Source organism: Ranitomeya variabilis, chromosome 1 (assembly GCF_051348905.1).
Source record: "Ranitomeya variabilis isolate aRanVar5 chromosome 1, aRanVar5.hap1, whole genome shotgun sequence".
Taxonomy (NCBI): domain Eukaryota; kingdom Metazoa; phylum Chordata; class Amphibia; order Anura; family Dendrobatidae; genus Ranitomeya; species Ranitomeya variabilis.
In genome coordinates this window covers 607,816,759-607,838,115 of record NC_135232.1, presented here as the reverse complement: position 1 = coordinate 607,838,115, position 21,357 = coordinate 607,816,759, and the positions used below count along the sequence as shown (strand labels likewise).

The window sequence follows — 21,357 nt, the reverse complement described above, 5'->3', positions numbered from 1 at the left end:
TAGGATGGGAGAACATATCGCTGAAGCCAGGAATGAAACACAAGGGGGCCAGGATGGGGGATATTATTACTGTAGGGACTAATTAAGGGATATTATTACTGCAGTGATGTATTTTATTTTTTGAGCACACTGTTTTCATTGGGGGAGGGGGCCCTGTTACTGTGCAAAACGACACTATGTCACCTTTTTTTCTTCATCTTGTGTAATGAAGTTGGGAAAAAAATTAAGCAATGTGCTCTGCAAGTAGTGCTCTAGATAATTGTGTTATTTCTTACAGAGACAAGTCCTGGCTGGAAGAAGTGATGGCGGAGTGTGCTGGATGAAGATAAAAAGCGAAGATGAAGGACTTCACCTAAAGACATCACTGGTGAGTGTTATGATCCGGTGACCGTGGAGCCGCATGAGAGACTTTCTCAGGAGTAGGTGGTACCTGTACTGACCGCAAACCCTAAACTAACACCGCAACTAGAAGTAGCCGTGGGATGTACCTAACAAGTCCTAGACACCTCGACACAGCCGGAGGACTAAATACCCCTATAAATGGAAATGGGAATTCTATCTTGCCTCAGAGCAGAACCCCAAAGGATAGGCAGCCCCCCACAAATATTGACTGTGAGTATATGAGGAAAGACAAACGCAGGCAGAAAAACAGGATTTAGCAAAAGAGGCACTTCTAGCTAAATAGAAAAGGACAGGACAGAATTCTAAGCGGTCAGTATTAAAATCCTAAAAATATCCACAGCAGATAATACAAATATTCTACATCTAACTAAAGACATAGAAAGTATATCTGCATCTCCTGAGAATCCAGCATGACTGAAAAATCCAAACAAAGTCTAAGCTGGACAAAAACACAATGAATTGCACTGAATTGCAAAGCACACTGCATGTGTGCACAGAGACAAAAAAACAGACACTTATCTTAACTGAATTGGCAGCAGGGCATGAGGAGCCAGAGAGAGATGCGATCCCTCCAAGTACAATGGACAACTGGCGAGGACTCATGGATCCTGCAAACCTAAATACCTAGTAGAGCTGCAATCAGCAGAAACACCTGCCCTGGATTACAACCCCAAGACAACTGCACTACCACCAACAACCACCGGAGGGAGCCCAAGAGCAGAATTCACAACAGTACCCCCCCCTTGAAGAGGGGTCACCGAACCCTCACCAGAGCCCCCAGGCCGATCAGGACGAGCCAGATGAAAGGCACGGACCAAATCAGCAGCATGGACATCAAAGGAAAAAACCGAAGAATTATCCTCCTGGCCATAACCCTTACATTTGACAAGGTACTGAAGCCTCCGCCTCGAAAAGCGAGAATCCAAAATCTTCTCAACCACATACTCCAACTCCCCATCAACCAACACAGGAGCAGGAGGATCAACAGAGGGAACAACGGGCACCACATATTTCTGCAATAAAGATCTATGGAAAACATTATGGATGGCAAAAGAGGCCGGAAGGGCCAAACGAAAAGACACCGGATTGATAATCTCAGAAATCCTATAAGGACCAATAAACCGAGGCTTAAACTTAGGGGAAGAAACCTTCATAGGAACATGACGGGAAGATAACCAGACCAAATCCCCAACCCGAAGCCGGGAACCAACACACCGACGACGGTTAGCAAAACGCTGAGCCTCCTCCTGAGACAACACCAAATTGTCCACCACATGAGCCCAAATCTGCTGCAACCTATCAACCACAGAATCCACACCAGGACAATCAGAAGGTTCAACTTGCCCCGAAGAAAAACGAGGATGAAAACCAAAATTAGAAAAGAAGGGCGAAACCAAGGTAGCCGAACTAGCCCGATTATTAAGGGCAAACTCGGCCAATGGCAAGAAAGCCACCCAATCATCCTGATCAGCAGACACAAAGCATCTCAAATAAGTTTCCAAAGTCTGATTAGTTCGCTCGGTCTGGCCATTTGTCTGAGGATGAAATGCGGAAGAAAAAGACAAATCAATGCCCAGCCTAACACAAAAGGCCCGCCAAAACCTAGAAACAAACTGGGAACCTCTATCGGACACAATATTCTCCGGAATACCATGCAAACGAACCACATGCTGAAAAAACGGAACCAAATCAGAAGAGGAAGGCAATTTAGGCAAAGGCACCAAATGAACCATCTTAGAAAACTGGTCACAAACCACTCAGATAACCGACATCCTCTGGGAAACCGGAAGATCCGAAATAAAATCCATAGAAATATGCGTCCAAGGCCTCTCAGGGACCGGCAAAAGCAAAAGCAACCCACTAGCACGGGGACAACAAGGCTTGGCCCGCGCACAAGTCCCACAGGACTGCACAAAAGAACGCACATCACGCGACAAAGAAGGCCACCAAAAGGACCTACCAACCAAATCTCTGGTACCAAAAATACCAGGATGGCCAGCCAACACAGAACAATGAACCTCAGAAATCACTCTACTAGTCCATCTATCAGGAACAAACAGTTTCCCCACTGGACAGCGGTCAGGTTTGTCAGCCTGAAATTCCTGCAGAACCCGTCGCAAATCAGGGGAAATGGCAGAAAGGACCACCCCTTCCTTCAGAATGCCGACCGGCTCAAGTACCTCAGGAGAATCAGGCAAAAAACTCCTAGAGAGGGCATCAGCCTTAATATTCTTAGAACCCGGAAGATACGAGACCACAAAATCAAAACGGGAGAAAAACAGGGACCATCGAGCCTGTCTAGGATTCAGCCGTTTGGCAGATTCGAGGTAAATCAGATTTTTATGATCGGTCAAGACCACAATACGGTGCTTGGCTCCCTCAAGCCAATGTCGCCATTCCTCAAATGCCCACTTCATAGCCAACAACTCCCGATTGCCGACATAATAATTGCGTTCAGCAGGCGAAAACTTACGGGAAAAGAAGGCACACGGTTTTATCAAGGAACCATCAGAATTCCTCTGAGACAAAACGGCCCCTGCCCCAATCTCAGAAGCGTCAACCTCAACCTGAAACGGAAGAGAAACATCTGGCTGACGCAATACCGGGGCAGAAGTAAATCGGCGTTTAAGCTCCTGAAAGGCAGAGACAGCCGCAGAGGACCAATTCGTTACATCAGCGCCTTTCTTCGTCAAATCGGTCAGGGGTTTAACCACACTGGAGAAGTTAGCAATGAAACGGCGATAAAAATTAGCAAAGCCCAAAAATTTCTGAAGGCTCTTCACGGATGTGGGTTGAATCCAATCATGAATGGCCTGAACCTTAACCGGATCCATCTCTATAGATGAGGGAGAAAAAATGAAGCCCAAAAAAGAAACCTTCTGCACTCCAAAGAGACACTTAGACCCCTTCACAAACAAAGCATTATCACGAAGGATCTGAAATACCATCCTGACCTGTTTCACATGAGACTCCCAATCATCGGAAAAAATTAAGATATCATCCAAATATACAATCATGAATTTATCAAGATAATTCTGGAAGATATCATGCATGAAGGACTGAAAAACAGATGGAGCATTAGAGCGCCCGAATGGCATCACAAGGTATTCAAAATGGCCTTCGGGTGTATTAAACGCAGTTTTCCATTCGTCACCCTGCTTAATACGAACAAGATTATATGCCCCCCGAAGGTCAATTTTAGTAAACCAACTAGCCCCCTTAATCCTGGCAAACAAATCGGAAAGCAAAGGTAAAGGGTATTGAAACTTGACCGTGATCTTATTTGAGAGGTGATAATCATACAGGGTCTCAAGGAGCCATCCTTCTTAGCAACAAAAAAAAATCCCGCTCCCAACGGTGAAGAAGATGGCCGAATATGCCCTTTCTCCAAAGACTCCTTAACATAACTCCGCATGGCGGTATGTTCAGGCACAGACAGGTTGAAAAGTCGGCCCTTAGGAAACTTACAGCCTGGCATCAAGTCAATAGCACAATCACAGTCCCTATGCGGTGGAAGGGAACTGGACTTGGGCTCATCGAATACATCCTGAAAATCAGACAAAAACTCTGGAACTTCAGAAGAGGAGGAAGAGGAGATTGACATCACAGGAACGTCATTATGAACCCCCTGACCACCCCAACTAGTCACAGACATAGACTTCCAATCCAACACAGGATTATGTATCTGCAACCATGGAAAACCCAGCACAATAGCATCATGCAAATTATGCAACACCAGAAAATGACAATCTTCCTGATGGGCTGGCGCCATGCACATGGTTAACTGTGTCCAAAACTGGGGTTTATTTTTAGCCAAAGGTGTAGCATCAATGCCCCTTAAAGGAATAGGGTTCTGCAAAGACTGCAAGGGGAAACCACAACGCCTGGCAAATTCAAAGTCCATTAAGTTCAAAGCGGCGCCTGAATCCACAAACGCCATGACAGAAAATGACGACAATGAGCAGATCAAGGTCACAGATAACAGAAATTTAGGTTGTACAGTTCCGATGGTAACTGAACTAGCGATTCTCTTTGTACGCTTTGGGCAGACTGAAATGACATGAGAAGCATCGCCACAATAAAAACACAACCTATTCTGACATCTGAATCCTTGTCGTTCCGTTCTAGACAGAATCCTATTGCACTGCATAGGCTCAGGCATCTGCTCTGAGGACAACGCCACAGCGTGCACAGTTCTGCGCTCCCGCAAGCGCCGATCAATCTGAATGGCCAGAGACATAGAATCACTCAGACCAACAGGCGTGGGAAACCCCACCATAACATCTTTAACAGATTCAGAAAGACCCTTTCTGAAAATTGCCGCCAAAGCATCCTCATTCCATTTAGTCAGCACAGACCATTTTCTAAATTTCTGACAATACAATTCTGCTGCTTCTTGACCCTGAGACAGGGCCAACAAGGTCTTCTCCGCTTGATCCACAGAATTTGGTTCATCATATAATAATCCTAGAGCCTGAAAAAAGGCATCTACATTAAGCAAGGCCGGATTCCCAGATTCCAGGGAAAATGCCCAATCCTGAGGGTCGCCACGCAGCAGGGAGATGACAATTTTAACCTGCTGAATGGGATCACCAGAGGAACGAGGCTTCAGAGCAAAAAACAGTTTACAGTTGTTTTTAAAACTCAAAAATTTGGACCTGTCCCCCCAAAAAAAATCAGGAGTAGGAATCCTAGGCTCTAAAAGCGGAGTCTGAACAATATAATCAGAAATACCCTGTACCCTAGCAGCAAGCTGGTCTACACGAGAAACTAATCCCTGAACATCCATGCTAGCACAAGACTCCTCAGTCACCCAGAGGAAAAGAGGGAAGAAAAGACAAAGCAGGCTACAGAAAAAAAATGTCTCTTTCTTCCCTTCTTCTGAGATGCATTTAACTCATTGTTGGCCAGTTGTACTGTTATTATCTGGTGACCGTGGAGCCGCATGAGAGACTTTCTCAGGAGTAGGTGGTACCTGTACTGACCGCAAACCCTAAACTAACACCGCAACTACAAAACCCCAAAGGATAGGCAGCCCCCCACAAATATTGACTGTGAGTATAAGAGGAAAGACACACGCAGGCAGAAAAACAGGATTTAGCAAAAGAGGCACTTCTAGCTAAATAGAAAAGGACAGGACAGAATTCTAAGCGGTCAGTATTAAAATCCTAAAAATATCCACAGCAGATAATACAAATATTCTACATCTAACTAAAGACATAGAAAGTATATCTGCATCTCCTGAGAATCCAGCATGACTGAAAAATCCAAACAAAGTCTAAGCTGGACAAAAACACAATGAATTGCACTGAATTGCAAAGCACACTGCATGTGTGCACAGAGACAAAAAAACAGACACTTATCTTAGCTGAATTGGCAGCAGGGCATGAGGAGCCAGAGAGAGATGCAATCCCTCCAAGTACAATGGACAACTGGCAAGGACTCATGGATCCTGCAAACCTAAATACCTAGTAGAGCTGCAATCAGCAGAAACACCTGCCCTGTATTACAACCCCAAGACAACTGCACTACCACCAACAACCACCGGAGGGAGCCCAAGAGCAGAATTCACAACAGGTGAGTCAGTGTGTTACCAGTATACTAAATAGTATATAAAGAGCTCCTGTGTACAGTCTCACTGGTGATCACTGCATTACCTGCACATTGACGCTATATACAAAGCTACTATGTATAATGTCACTGATGATCACTGTATTACCTGTACACTGACACTATATACAGAGTTCCTGTGTATGTCACCATTGATCACTGTATTACTTGTACACTATACACTATATACAGAGCTCCTGTGTATAATGTCACCTGTGATCACTATTACCTGTACACTATACATGATAGAAGTTTAGAAAAGAAGAGCACACTCAGCTTGATGGGTGGTGCAAACTGTGCTTGGGAGAACCCAGAATCATAGAATATGCTAAGAACAGCTGCACTCAAATGGAATATGCTTTGCAAAAGTTTGGATGCATTTGGGATGCGTTTATTCACATGTTGACAAAGAGGTATATACAGCAGGATGGTAAATAGCGAAGAAATAAACAGCAAAGTGACGTTTCGACTTTGCTGTTTATTTCTTCGCTATTTATCATCCTGCTGCATACACCTCTTTGTCAACACGTGAATAAACGCATCCCAACTTTACAAAGCATATTCCATTTGAGTGCAGCTGTTCTTTGCATACACTATACATGATATACAGAGCTCCTGTGTATAATATCACTGGTGATCACTGTATTACCTGTACACCATACACTATATACAGAGCTCCTGTAGTATAATGTCACTGGTGATCAATGTATTATCTGTACACTGACACTATATAGAGAGGTCCTGTGCATAATGTCACCGGTGATCAGTGTATTAGCTGTACACTGACACTATATACAGAGCTCCTGTGTATAATGTCATGGGTGATCACTGTATTACCTGTACACTGACACTATATACAGAGCTCCTATGTATAATGTCACTGGTGATCACTGTATTATCTGTACACGGACACTGTATACTAAGTACAGAGCGCCTGTGTATAATAGCACTTATGGTGAGATTAGTGTTGTTTTTTTTTAATTAATGATCAGTATTGTGGTATTCGATCACTGTGGTGGTAATATGTGGACTAGTCATGGTGTGGTGGTATTTGTACCTTGTATGTGATATTTTAAAAAATGGAAAAATAAATAAAAATATACATACAATTTTATTGGATATTTTAACAAATGTTTAATAAGTTACAGTAGAGTAGAGCTCTGCCAAAAGACTCTGCCAAAACAAAAGCTGATGGCTATGTATGTGATCTAGTGATGGGAACTGATAATGTGTGATTGATGAGGACGTGATGCAGAAGTGGAGTTTTTCCAAGAGTGGGTGGTGGGTCTGTGGACGGTTCAAGGGGTGGAGACAGAGCTAGGTTAGAGCCTGGGCAGAGTCTCAAGGGGCCTCGATTATTTTGTCAGTATGGGGCCCCGAATTTCCTAGTGGCAGCCCTGCCTGTAGTATCAGCACTGTCTTCAGACCTCCTCCTGTAGTATCAGCACTGTGTCTGCAGACCTCCCTGGGCTCAGTGCTGACCCTTAAGGCCCCGTCTCACTAAGCGATTTACCAACGATCACGACCAGCGATACGACCTGGCCGTGATCGTTGGTAAGTCGCTGTGTGGTCGCTGGGGAGCTGTCACACAGACAGCTCTCTCCAGCGACCAACGATCAGGGGAACGACTTCGGCATCGTTGAAACTGTCTTCAACGATGCCGAAGTCCCCCTGCAGCACCCGGGTAACCAGGGTAAACATCGGGTTACTAAGCGCAGGGCCGCGCTTAGTAACCCGATGTTTACCCTGGTTACCAAAAAAAACAAACACTACATACTCGCCTTTCGGTGTCCAGGTCCCTTGCCGTCTGCTTCCTGCTCTGACTGAGATCCGGCCGTACAGCGAGAGCAGAGCGCAGCGGTGACGTCACTGCTGCTCTCACTTCTCACTGTACGGCCGGCAGTCAGTGAGAGCAGGAAGCAGACGGCAAGGGACCTGACGGACATCAGAAGGCGAGTATGTACTGTTTGTTTTTTTGGTAACCAGGGTAAACATCGGGTTACTAAGCGCGGCCCTGCGCTTAGTAACCCGATGTTTACCCTGGTTACCAGTGAAGACATCGCTGGATCGGTGTCACACACACCGATTCAGCGATGTCAGCGGGGCCTCAACGATCAAAAAAAGGTCCAGGCCATTCCGACACGACCAGCGATCTCGCAGCAGGGGCCTGATCGCTGCTACGTGTCACACATAGCGAGATCGCTACTGAGGTCGCTGTTGCGTCACAAAACTTGTGACTCAGCAGCGATCTCGCTAGCGATCTCGCTATGTGAGACGGGGCCTTTATTCACATTGCATCAGGAGGAGAACTCTTCAATATCTGTCACAAAGTTGATATTGTAGATAAGAAAGACCTTTCTGCTTCATCTGTGTTGGCTGGTTGGTCCGTGCTCTGCATAAACTGACTGGCTCTTAATTTCTTCAGAAGTCAGGTAGCCCAATACAGCAGTCCTCGCCTTACTGCCCTACAGTGGCCCAGCTGGAATACAGGAGTCAAAAGTACAGAAACTGTACAGTAACTCTATAGACGAAAAGTACAGAATTGGCGGCCTATCACATCATGTGCCATCAGCACAGACTAGTACAGGTCAGGACATTTCACTCATGTAGTGAAAAGCTGCCAGTGTGTGTAATTGGGTCATTACTCCTGTGGTGAGATCAGTTGTGTGTGGGATATTTTTACTGTTATTTTTGTCTATGTATAAAGTAGTGGGTAAAAAAAATGGTAATTTTTTATTTTTCAATGTATTTATTTTTGTTAGCAGGGTGGGTTGGGGCATTTATGTATATCAGCTTTTGGGCAAGCTCTCATGATAAATATGTCAGAGGACACCTTCATTAAAAGACACTAAAGGGACTGGAATGATTATTATTACTTTTGCTTTTTTATTGTCTAGTTTTAGTGTTTTTTTATACTGTTTCTTTACTATTTGTGACAAATTTTCTTTTAATTTAGGCTTCTTTTTTATTATTTCATATGTTTGTTTCTTTTTCATGTGTTTTGCTTCTTTTTTTAAAAAAAAATGTTTGTTGCTGTGATAAGGATTTGGGTTTTCCAAATGTTTTCAGCTGATTCATCACATTTGACTTTTTCGAAAGTCAGTACGTTTTGCAAAAATGTACTCTGGTCCCCATTTTTGGGGAGGCACATCTCACTCTAGTGATTAAGGTTTTTGGGGTTCTAAAAAGTATCAGAAACTGTTCTGGGGGTCCGGAGAGAGCAGGGTGCGGGGTTTGGGCTCGGTGACTGCGGCTTGTCCTTTAGGCTACATTCACACATCAGGTTTTTGCCGTCAGGCTAAATCAGACGAATTTAAAAAAAAAACGGATCCATCAAAAGTTGCCGCCGGATCCATTTTTTTTCTCATAGACTTGTATTAGCGACGGATTGCCTCACGTTTCATCCGTTTTTTGCCGGATCCGTTGAAAATTTGTTTTCTGGCGGCCAGAGAAAACAGACATAGTAATGTTTTTTGAGTCCGGTGAAAAAACGGACAGCGACGGATCTGTTAAATGATTGATTCCGGCAACGGATTCCGTTTTTTTAAACTGAGCATCTTGTAAACGTTTCCCATTCTGGTCTCTCTCTCCCCCCCGATCAGCTAGTCCCCGGATATCAGCTAGTCGGATCCGGCGAAAAAACGGATCTGTCGCATCAGTTTTTCCCAATTTGCGACGGATCCATTTTTTCACAATTCGCCGGATTTAGCCTGATGGCTAAAATCTGTTGTGCGAAAGCAGCCTTACCCCTGACTCCATACACATATGGTTGGAAAGATAAGTGAAAGCCCTGCAACTTGTAGAATTACATCAGCTGCAGAAAACGGTGTAAAGGAAGGCAGGGTGGGGCGTCACTAGTCTGAAGCGACCTTTACTTCCTTTCTAGCTTCTTGCCTGCTGCCTCCCATGTCTCCCACTATAAATATGAGGCTCGGTTTACATGGAGGCTTCCTTTAATGGGAAGGAGCAGGATGGTTTATCTCCGGCACAAGCTTTGCCAGATCCTGTTTTTTTCTGCTGTCTGGGCACAGTCGGGAGGCCGCTGTTCACATTGGACTGTGGATTTACAAACATGAGTCTAAGTAAACAAGTAAAGTAGAAGCATAAGTCTCATCTCACCGCCCAGCAGTCTGCAGGACTTCACTCCTGCTCCTCTCCCAGCTCTCTGGTGATATCCAAAGTAATAGGATTCTTTCCAATCTCCGGCTCAGCGTAAGATTAAAGATGCAAAATGTTTCCTAAGAATCCCATAAATATCCTCATCCCTCCGGGACCCTATGTACGTATAGGATCGGCCGCATGCTTCCAGCCTCTGTTTTAGTAGAAAGTAACTGAGCGTGTGTACATGTACTGGGGAGGGCGAGAGAAGGGAGGAAAGAGAGGAGGAAAGAGAGGAGGAGGGAGCACCCACCACCCTTTTTACAGTGCACATTTATATGAAGAGGAGACTATTCACACTCACAGTGATGACCAAAAGTTTTGCATTTTTTAAAAGTGTGATTCCATCTGTCTGGTTGTTGTGATGCCATTTTCTTGGTGATGAATTGAAAGTGCATGAAGTTGCCATCATGCAAGAACTTAATTATAAACAAAATGATTTAGAATATAGGTATGGTCGGACTGGCCAATGAGAGAACCGGAGGATTTTCCGGTGGGACCAGGAACTGACATCTGCTGGCATACAGGGCCGGCAGCTGCCTAAGGCCCATGCTGCCCCAGGGTCCCCAAGTCAGTGGCATGTCGCTAATAGCAGCACACTGCGCAGCTGCTACAAGGCCTGTTAGTCAGGGGGGCCCACCCGGCGCCAGCAGAGCAGCAGCGGTGGAGCAGTGGGTGACAGGAGGCTGGAGCCAGCTGCTGCGGCTAAACCCTGTGCCAGCTGCTTAAGAGAAATGAATATTCACTGCTTCCCACGCCCTTGGGCGTGGGGAGCACTGAATATTCAGTTCTCTTTAGCAGCAGGCAAAAGCTTTAACCACAGCAGCCGGCTCTAGCCTCCTGTCACCCGCTGCTCCACCTCTGCTGCCCTCCAGCGCATGCCACATTCAACTGTATCGACATCATAGAGGCCGATGCAGATAAAAGCAATAATGGAGGAGAAGGTGTCAGATAATGTTCCCTCCCCATCATTCCTCTCTGCCTCTGACACAGCCAGTGCGCGATGACGTCACTTCATCGCGCACCATAGTGTGTGTATCGGGCAGATGATAGTGCAGCTGCTGAGACCGGAGCAGAGCACCGTGATCAGCGGGGGAATGAGGAGAGGTGAGTATTGTGTTTGCTTTTCTTTTGTATATATATATATATATATATATATATATATATATATATATATATATATATATCAGTGAATGAGTACTACTGATGCCCATAATACTGAGGAGGGGGCAAGAAATACGTGGCATCTGCAGTACCATTGCCTCTACCACCTTCTACTGTCATTATCAATGGTAATCTACAAAAAAGAGAATATATTTGGTATAGTCGAATCTGTAAAAGTCTGATCTATCACAATATAAAATTAATTAATTTTATAATTAATTGCTTATCTTTCCCTGTTTTGCTTTCTTCTAAAGACAGGTCATAAATGTAAAAGTAGTGGACAACCACTTTAAATGAAGTGATTGACGATGCGGATCTGTCGTGGCTTCCATCACCAACCTCTAAAGGTCCTCATTGCTGTCATCTTAATCTTCGCTCGTGGCTTGTCTGCATAAGAAGACATTATTTAGTCTGTATATTGCAATATGGAGAAAAAGATCAAAGTATTGCTGGTTTAAGTCCTCTAAAAAGGCTAAAAAAAAGCAGTAAATGAATTTAATTGATAAAAAAAAAATGAAAAATTCATATCACGCCATATTTCTTGTTAAAGAAAAAAACAACAACAAAAAAGAGAATATATTTGGTATTGCCGAATTTGTAAAAGTCTGATCTATCACAATATAAAATTAATTTGTGTGGTAAGCACCAGAAAGAGGAAAAAAAAATCAAAACACAAAAATTGTGGGCTTTTGGTTCCCACATCGCTCCTAAAAAAAATAAAGTAATGAAAAATAAAAAGTGGTATCAAAAACATCATCGCTTCAAAGAAAAAAAAAAGAAATCTCCCAGCTCCATCGTTGCAAAAAAAACCAAAAAGTTACCGGGCGGTCTCAGAAAATGGCATCAAATATTGTATTTATTTTTTTTTACAAATCTTTGATTTTTTTTTTTTTTACAAAAGTGTAATATCAGAGATAAAAGTAAACACAGGAAGAAACGATGTCCAGAGCCACTGAAATACCAGTTTAGTTCTCCAGGAAAGGTCCTGAACTGGGAATTTGTAGTTGCTGATCAATTTTCCCACTCATTGAACGTCTTACAAACCAATACAAAGAGAAAGCTGCCTTAGAAAATCTCTGTGTGCTGGTATATGTCCTTCAGTGCTTGACTGGGACATATGGAGCCCACCTGAGCATGCAGGTTAACGTGGTATTAACCCACATGAACCATGTACAGGAGCGCCTTCATGTGGTCCACATAGGGACTGCACATGCCATGCCTGTAAATAGCCCATGGCCTCTGTCTTCCCAGCTCGGGGACTGCCACAGAGCAAAGTCTCCCTGAACAATGAGCTCCTATAGCTGAGTATCACTAAACCCTCCACCACCTGTGGGAAGCAGCCTTCTGCATGCTGGGAGTTGTAGTGTCACAACAGCTGGGGGGCCACAGATTGCTGACCATTGCCCTAAACTATATGGGTCAATTCACACACAAAGGCCTAATTGTGGCAAAAGGAAAGGTAACAGATCCTGTTTCCTTGTGACCCATAGACTTCAGATAGGTGATCATTTCTGGATCAGTGGGGTCCGACCGCTGAGACCCCCCAATCAGTCACCAGAACAGGGCAATTCTGTGTTGACTATATCTTTATTCTTCTTAAACAATAAACTAAAACCCTTAGCGTGATATTCATATATACAGCTGATCTCCACTACTACACAGATCGTGGGGACAGAAGTGAAGCACCACCGCGTGGCTCTGCTTTCTATTTAGGCCCATTTATCACTTGCCAAAGTTGTGAAAAAGAGCGAAAACTTTGGAAACGAACTCCATTTCATGTTAACTGCAATTTTTTTTGTTTTATAAGAGGAAATAGTGTGACTTCTCTGAAGAAAAAATGGCAAAGTGTGTAGTTGCTCACTTTTCTTCTGTCACATCTATGTTAGAAATCTGCTGCTTTATTATCTTTGGGGCCATAAAGAAGATAAGAGACAAGATGTACTGATAAGGGAGGCAGGTCACCCTACACAGGACTGTATGCTAATGACTGGATCTGGGTAATAGAGCAGCTGTCTGTCCCATACATGCATGGAGTCTGTCTCTTCTCCCCATGCTTGGGTGGGTTTCCTCCACATACTCTGTCTTCTTCCCAAGCTCCAATAGACATAGGAAGCTTCAAATGTGAGTCTCAATGGGGACTGATAACACAGTAGAGTTGTACTTGGCTGTCTTGGTTAGTCTTTCTGAACTTTGAATGTAGCAGGAGGGTGCAGATATGGCCACCAATCCTTTAATTTACCTCCAGATCCCGCTCTCATGACCTCTGTTCTGGGAAACAAGGTCCCAGAAGTTGGACCCTTACCAATCATGCATGCGTCGGCTTTCCCTCTGCTGGTTACGAAAATTGCACGGGAACCCATGTTAGGGTTGGCGGAACGCACCGAATATATTTATTTGATGGGATTGGTGCGTTCGCAACAAGGGATCCACCGTGCAGGAAAGAACCTGCTGCTAAGTAATTGGCGGCACTATATGGTGGTATGAACCAGCTCTGTTAGCTTCACAGAGCGGCCGAGAAAGCAAAGCTCTGTGCCCTGTTAGACTTTCACAGAGGCACAGGCTAACTACCCAAATGAGAGCAGTCCGTGGTCATGCATGCACACAAAACTCCTCACCGGAGGTGCCAGCATTCTAGGGGCTTAATCTAGGGCCTTAAATAGTTGCAGCACGTACAGGACCTTCCTAGAGGGACCAATGAGAGGTTGCTATAGAGCCTGCGCACCTACAGGACCTTCCTAGAAGGACCAATAGATTTGGCTGCAGTACCTGAGCATGTGACCCTTGATCTCCACTGAGAGATCTTACCCTGGGCATGCTCAGTGTGTGTAAAGCAGGACTTAGTCCCAGAAAAGCCTGCTCGCCGCAGATCAGTGCAGGGTACAATAGCAGAGCCTGGAGAGGCAACAGTAACCCTTTGCACAGTATCAGTCATAGTGAGACGCTGGGACCGACGTCTCCGCTGAGCAGGCTCCACTGCGGCCGATGCAGAATGGGAGACCGCAGCAGACATGGATCGAGATTCCCCCTGTGCAGCAGAGGAAACTCGACTCCTAACATTGCCCCTCCCCTTGAGCCTCGCCACGCTCAAAAGCTGCAATGAGCAGCGGAGCACGAATGTGCTCCACAGGCTCCCTGTTGTGGATTCTGTTTACGGGCTCCCTCTGGTGGTTACTGCTGGTACTGGGTGACTTTGGTGGGTTGCGGCCTTTGGTTTCCATCTGTCCATCAGAGGCTGGGTGTTTCCTATTTTACCTGGCCTTTCTGTCATTTCCCTTGCCGGCTATCAATGTGTTCAGATGTGCTCTGTTTGGTTCCTGCCTACCTGCTCCCAGATCTTTCAGGATAAGCTAAGTGCTGATTTTCAGTTGTTTGGTTTTTTTTGTCCAGCTTGCTTAGAATGTCTCTTTGTTAGCTGGTTGCTCTAGTGGACTGAGGTTCTCCCCATGTGCCATGAGTTGGCACATGGGTTCTTGTAATCTCAGGATGGTTTTTTTGATTAGGGTTTTTTGCTGACTGCTCAGTCCCCTTTTGTGTCATTCTGCTTTCTAGTTTTTAGCGGGCCTCTATTTGCTAAAGCTATATACATCATCTCTATGTGTGTGCCTTCCTCTCATTTCACCGTCAATACATGTGGGGGGCAACTATACCTTTGGGGTTAATTCCTCTGGAGGCAAGTGAGGTCTTTGTTTTCTCTGCAGTACTAGTTAGCTCTTAGGCTGGTGCGTGGCGTCTAGAACCAACGTAGGCACGCTCCCTGGCTATCTCTAGTTGCGTTTGTCAGGCGTAGGGCAGCGGTCAGCCCAGTTTCCATCACCCTAGAGCTCGTCCGATATTTATTATATTTTGCTTATCCTGTGCTATCCCTAGCCATTGGGGATTCATGACAGTATAGCCGGCCCACAAAGTGTTAATTGTTTGGGCTGAAGCAGGAGAAAAAGAAGTGTCAAGGGAAATTTTTTTTTTTTTTTTTTTCTCTTCAGAGTTTTGCTGCCTAGCCCTTAATTGCTGTCTAGCTGCTTCTTACCTCCTCTTAACCCTTGAATGGCTCTGATCTTGGCTGTTTATCATGGATGTCCAGAGTTTGGCTTCCAGCCTGAGTAATCTCGCGGCAAAGGTTCAAAATATACAGGATTTCGTTGTTCACACTCCCATGTCTGAACCTAGAATTCCTATTCCAGCGTTTTTTTCTGGAGATAGATCTACCTTCCTGAATTTCAGGAACAATTGTAAATTGTTTCTCTCTTTGAAATCTCGCTCCTCTGGAGACCCTGCTCAACAGGTCAAGATTGTTATATCGTTCCTACGGGGCGACCCTCAGAATTGGGCATTTGCATTGGCACCAGGGGATCCTGCATTGCTCAGTGTGGATGCGTTTTTTCTGGCATTGGGATTGCTCTATGAGGAACCTAACCTAGAGATTCAGGCTGAAAAGGCTTTATTAGCCCTCTCTCAGGGGCATGATGAAGCGGAAATATATTGTCAGAAATTTCGGAAATGGTCGGTGCTTACTCAGTGGAATGAGTGCGCCCTGGCTGCTAACTTCAGAAATGGTCTTTCTGAGGCCATTAAGGATATTATGGTGGGGTTCCCTGCGCCTACAGGTCTGAATGAGTCTATGGCTATGGCCATTCAGATTGATCGGCGTTTACGGGAGCGCAAACCCGTGCACCAGTTGGCGGTGTCTTCTGAACAGGCACCTGAGACTATGCAATGTGATAGAATTCAGTCCAGAAGTGAACGGCAAAATTATAGGCGGAAAAATGGTTTGTGTTTTTATTGTGGTGATTCAGCTCATGTTATATCAGCATGTTCTAAACGCACAAAAAGGGTTGATAAATCCTTTGCCATTGATACTCTGCAGTCTAAGTTCATTTTGTCTGTGACTCTGATTTTTTCACTGTCTTCCATTTCCGTCGATGCCTATGTGGATTCAGGCGCTGCCCTGAGTCTTATGGATTGGTCATTTGCTAAACGCTGCGGTTTTAGTCTAGAGCCTCTGGAAGTTCCTATTCCTCTGAAGGGAATTGATTCTACACCATTGGCTATGAATAAACCGCAGTATTGGACACAAGTGACCATGCGCATGACTCCCGTTCATCAGGAGGTGATTCGCTTCCTTGTACTGTATAATTTACATGATGTACTAGTGCTTGGTCTGCCATGGTTACAAACTCATAATCCTGTCCTGGACTGGAAAACAATGTCTGTGCTAAGCTGGGGATGTCAGGGGGTTCATGATGATGCACCTCCGATTTCTATTGCTTCATCTACTCCTTCGGAGATCCCTGCGTTTTTGTCGGATTATAGAGATGTTTTTGAGGAGCCTAAGCTCAATTCGCTCCCTCCTCATAGAGAGTGTGACTGTGCTATAGAATTGATCCCTGGCAGTAAGTTCCCTAAGGGTCGTTTATTTAATCTGTCACTGCCAGAGCATACTGCTATGCGGAATTATATTAAGGAGTCCTTGGAAAAGGGACATATTCGTCCATCTTCGTCCCCTCTGGGAGCAGGTTTTTTTTTCGTGGCAAAGAAAGATGGTTCCCTGAGGCCTTGTATAGATTATCGCCTTCTGAATAAGATTACAGTCAAATACCAGTATCCATTGCCATTATTTACTGATTTGTTTGCTCGCATTAAGGGGGCTAGGTGGTTCACTAAAATAGATCTTCGTGGTGCGTATAATCTGGTGCGGATAAAACAGGGTGATGAGTGGAAAACCGCATTTAATACGCCTGAGGGCCATTTTGAGTATTTGGTAATGCCTTTTGGACTCTCCAATGCTCCGTCAGTCTTTCAGTCCTTTATGCACAATATTTTCCGTGAATATCTGGATAAGTTTATGATTGTGTATTTGGATGATATTTTGGTGTTTTCTGATGACTGGGAGTCTCATGTTCTACAGGTCAGGAAGGTGTTTCAGGTTTTGCGGGCCAATTCTCTGTTTGTGAAGGGCTCAAAGTGTCTCTTCGGAGTCCAGAAGATTTCTTTTTTGGGGTACATTTTTTCTCCTTCTACTATTGAGATGGATCCCGTTAAGGTTCAGGCTATTTGTGACTGGACACAACCTACATCTGTTAAGAGCCTTCAGAAGTTCTTGGGGTTTGCTAATTTTTATCGTCGGTTCATTGCCAATTTTTCCAGTATTGTTAAACCTTTGACTGATTTGACTAAAAAGGGTGCTGATGTTGCTGATTGGTCTCCTGCGGCCGTGGAGGCCTTTCGGGAACTTAAGCGCCGGTTTTCTTCTGCTCCTGTGTTGTGTCAACCAGATGTTTCACTTCCTTTTCAGGTGGAGGTTGATGCTTCCGAGATTGGAGCGGGGGCGGTTTTGTCACAGAGAAGTTCTAATGGCTCGGTGATGAAGCCATGTGCTTTCTTCTCTAGAAAATTCTCGCCCGCCGAGCGCAATTATGATGTGGGTAATCGGGAGCTTTTGGCCATGAAGTGGGCATTTGAGGAGTGGCGTCATTGGCTTGAGGGTGCTAAACATCGCGTGGTGGTCTTGACTGATCACAAGAATCTCATTTACCTTGAGTCTGCCAGGCGTTTGAATCCTAGACAGGCTCGTTGGTCGTTATTTTTTTCTCGTTTCAATTTCGTGGTTTCATACCTGCCAGGTTCAAAGAATGTGAAGGCAGATGCTCTTTCCAGGAGTTTTGTGCCTGACTCTCCTGGAGACACTGGGCCTGCTGGTATCCTTAGGGATGGGGTAATATTGTCCGCCGTATCCCCAGACTTGCGACGCGCATTGCAGGAGTTTCAGGTGGATAAACCGGATCGATGTCCACCAGAAAGACTGTTTGTTCCGGATGATTGGACCAGTAGAGTCATCTCCGAGGTCCATTCTTCTGTGTTGGCTGGTCATCCTGGAATATTTGGTACAAGAGACTTGGTGGCCAGGTCTTTTTGGTGGCCTTCCTTGTCTAGGGATGTGCGTACCTTTGTGCAGTCTTGTGAAGTGTGTGCTCGAGCTAAGCCTTGCTGTTCACGGGCTAGTGGGTTGTTGTTATCCTTGCCCATCCCGAAGAGGCCTTGGACGCACATTTCCATGGATTTTATTTCTGATCTCCCGGTTTCACAGAAAATGTACGTTATCTGGGTTGTGTGTGACCGCTTTTCTAAGATGGTTCATTTGGTGCCCTTGCCTAAGTTGCCCTCCTCCTCTGAGTTGGTTCCTTTGTTTTTTCAGAACGTGGTTCGTTTGCATGGGATTCCGGAGAATATCGTTTCTGACAGGGGATCCCAGTTTGTGTCTAGATTTTGGCGGACGTTTTGTGCCAAGATGGGCATTGATTTGTCTTTCTCGTCTGCATTCCATCCTCAGACGAATGGCCAGACGGAGCGAACTAATCAGACCTTGGAAACTTATTTGAGGTGTTTTGTTTCTGCTGATCAGGATGACTGGGTTGCTTTTTTGCCACTGGCCGAATTTGCTCTTAATAATCGGGCTAGTTCGGCCACGTTGGTCTCTCCTTTTTTTTGTAATTCGGGGTTTCATCCTCGTTTTTCCTCTGGTCAGGTGGAGTCTTCGGATTGTCCTGGAGTGGACGTGGTGGTGGACAGGCTACATCACATTTGGAATCAGGTGGTGGACAATTTGAAGTTATCTCAGGAGAAGACTCAGCAGTTTGCTAATCGCCGTCGCCGCGTGGGTCCCCGACTTCTTGTTGGGGACTTGGTGTGGTTGTCTTCTCGTTTTGTCCCTATGAAGGTCTCTTCTCCTAAGTTCAAGCCTCGGTTCATCGGTCCTTATAGGATCTCGGAGATTCTTAACCCTGTATCTTTCCGTTTGGATCTCCCAGCATCGTTCGCTATTCATAATGTGTTCCATCGGTCGTTGTTGCGGAGGTATGAGGTGCCTGTTGTTCCTTCGGTCGAGCCTCCTGCTCCGGTGCTGGTGGAGGGAGAATTGGAGTATGTTGTTGAAAAGATCTTGGATTCTCGTGTTTCCAGACGCAAACTCCAGTATTTGGTTAAGTGGAAGGGTTATGGTCAGGAGGACAATTCCTGGGTGGTCGCCTCCGATGTTCATGCGACTGATTTGGTTCGCGCCTTCCATAGAGCTCACCCTGATCGCCCTGGGGGTTCTCGTGAGGGTTCGGTGACCCCTCCTCAAGGGGGGGGTACTGTTGTGGATTCTGTTTGCGGGCTCCCTCTGGTGGTTACTGCTGGTACTGGGTGACTTTGGTGGGTTGCGGCCTTTGGTTTCCATCTGTCCATCAGAGGCTGGGTGTTTCCTATTTTACCTGGCCTTTCTGTCATTTCCCTTGCCGGCTATCAATGTGTTCAGATGTGCTCTGTTTGGTTCCTGCCTACCTGCTCCCAGATCTTTCAGGATAAGCTAAGTGCTGATTTTCAGTTGTTTGGTTTTTTTTGTCCAGCTTGCTTAGAATGTCTCTTTGTTAGCTGGTTGCTCTAGTGGACTGAGGTTCTCCCCATGTGCCATGAGTTGGCACATGGGTTCTTGTAATCTCAGGATGGTTTTTTTGATTAGGGTTTTTTGCTGACCGCTCAGTCCCCTTTTGTGTCATTCTGCTTTCTAGTTTTTAGCGGGCCTCTATTTGCTAAAGCTATATACATCATCTCTATGTGTGTGCCTTCCTCTCATTTCACCGTCAATACATGTGGGGGGCAACTATACCTTTGGGGTTAATTCCTCTGGAGGCAAGTGAGGTCTTTGTTTTCTCTGCAGTACTAGTTAGCTCTTAGGCTAGTGCGTGGCGTCTAGAACCAACGTAGGCACGCTCCCTGGCTATCTCTAGTTGCGTTTGTCAGGCGTAGGGCAGCGGTCAGCCCAGGTTCCATCACCCTAGAGCTCGTCCGATATTTATTATATTTTGCTTATCCTGTGCTATCCCTAGCCATTGGGGATTCATGACAGCTCCCAGGTTCTATCCTCTGGACCGTGACCCTTTCAGACCACCAGATAAAATTTCTTGCCACGTACCACCTTGCACCCCACGACAGCATTCACCTCAAACTCATCCGTGGATGAACCCGATGTCCCGGCAGATGACTCAGAAAACCGGGACAAATGAACGGGCTTTAAGAGGGAAACGTATCGGAAAAAGTATCGGTGATACCAAGGCTTGGAGGAATAGCCAAATGGTAGACCACAGGGTTGACCTGTTCCAGAACCTTGAACGGGCCAATGTAGCGAGGCGCAAACGTAGTGGACTCAACTCGCAGCCTGATGTTACGGGCGGAGAGCCACACTAAGTCGCCAGGAGCAAAGGTCGGAGCGGGGTGCCGGTGTGTATCAGCAGAAACCCTCATTCTCTCCTTGGAGGCCCGAATGGCATCCTGTGCGCAGTCCCAGATGTCACGTGCCTTCACCGCCCAGCCTGCCACCCTAGAATCGGTGGATGACACAGGCATGGGCACAGGGACACGCGGATGCTGGCCGTAATTAAGGAGAAAAGGAGTCTGACCAGTGGAATCGGCAACGGCGTTGTTCAAGGCAAATTCCGCCCAAGGTAGCAAAGATGCCCAGTCATCCTGCCTAGCAGAGACAAAATGTCGCAAGTATGTCACCAGAGTCTGGTTGGTTCTCTCTACCAACCCATTCGTCTCGGGATGATATGCAGAGGAGAGATTCAGCTCTATGCTGAGTAAACGGCAGAGCTCTCTCCAAAATCGAGATGCAAACTGGGGACCCCGGTCGCTGACAATTTTATCAGGCACTCCATGTAAGCGGAAAATATGTTTTATGAACAACGCCGCCAAGGCCCGTGCAGAAGGTAACCGTGGAAGCGGCACCAAATGCACCATCTTAGAAAAATGATCGGTGACTACCCAGATAACGGTGCAGCTACGAGACTTGGGTAAGCCCACCACAAAGTCCATCCCGACCATCTCCCAGGGCCTGTCTGCCACCGGCATGGGGTAAAGTAACCCAGCAGGCCGTTGCCGAGGAGACCGATTCTGGGCGCAGGAGACACATGCCCGAATATAGTCCCCGACGTCACGGGCCATATGCGGCCACCAGTACGTCCTCGCCAAAAGCTCAGATGTCCTCTTGGT

At 45.8% G+C, this 21,357-nt stretch overlaps 1 protein-coding gene across 4 annotated transcripts in view; it reads right to left on the bottom strand.

Moving 5' to 3' along the window:
- Positions 1-10,359, bottom strand: part of LOC143770567 (NACHT, LRR and PYD domains-containing protein 3-like) — a 75,884-nt gene extending 65,525 nt beyond the window's left edge. For all 4 annotated transcript variants that reach the window (XR_013214664.1, XM_077260319.1, XM_077260309.1 and 1 more), the window contains exon 1: positions 10,132-10,359. The gene's annotated coding sequence lies outside the window, so the exon portion shown is untranslated. The remainder of the gene's footprint in view (positions 1-10,131) is intronic.
- Between the last annotated feature and the right edge of the window lie 10,998 nt (positions 10,360-21,357).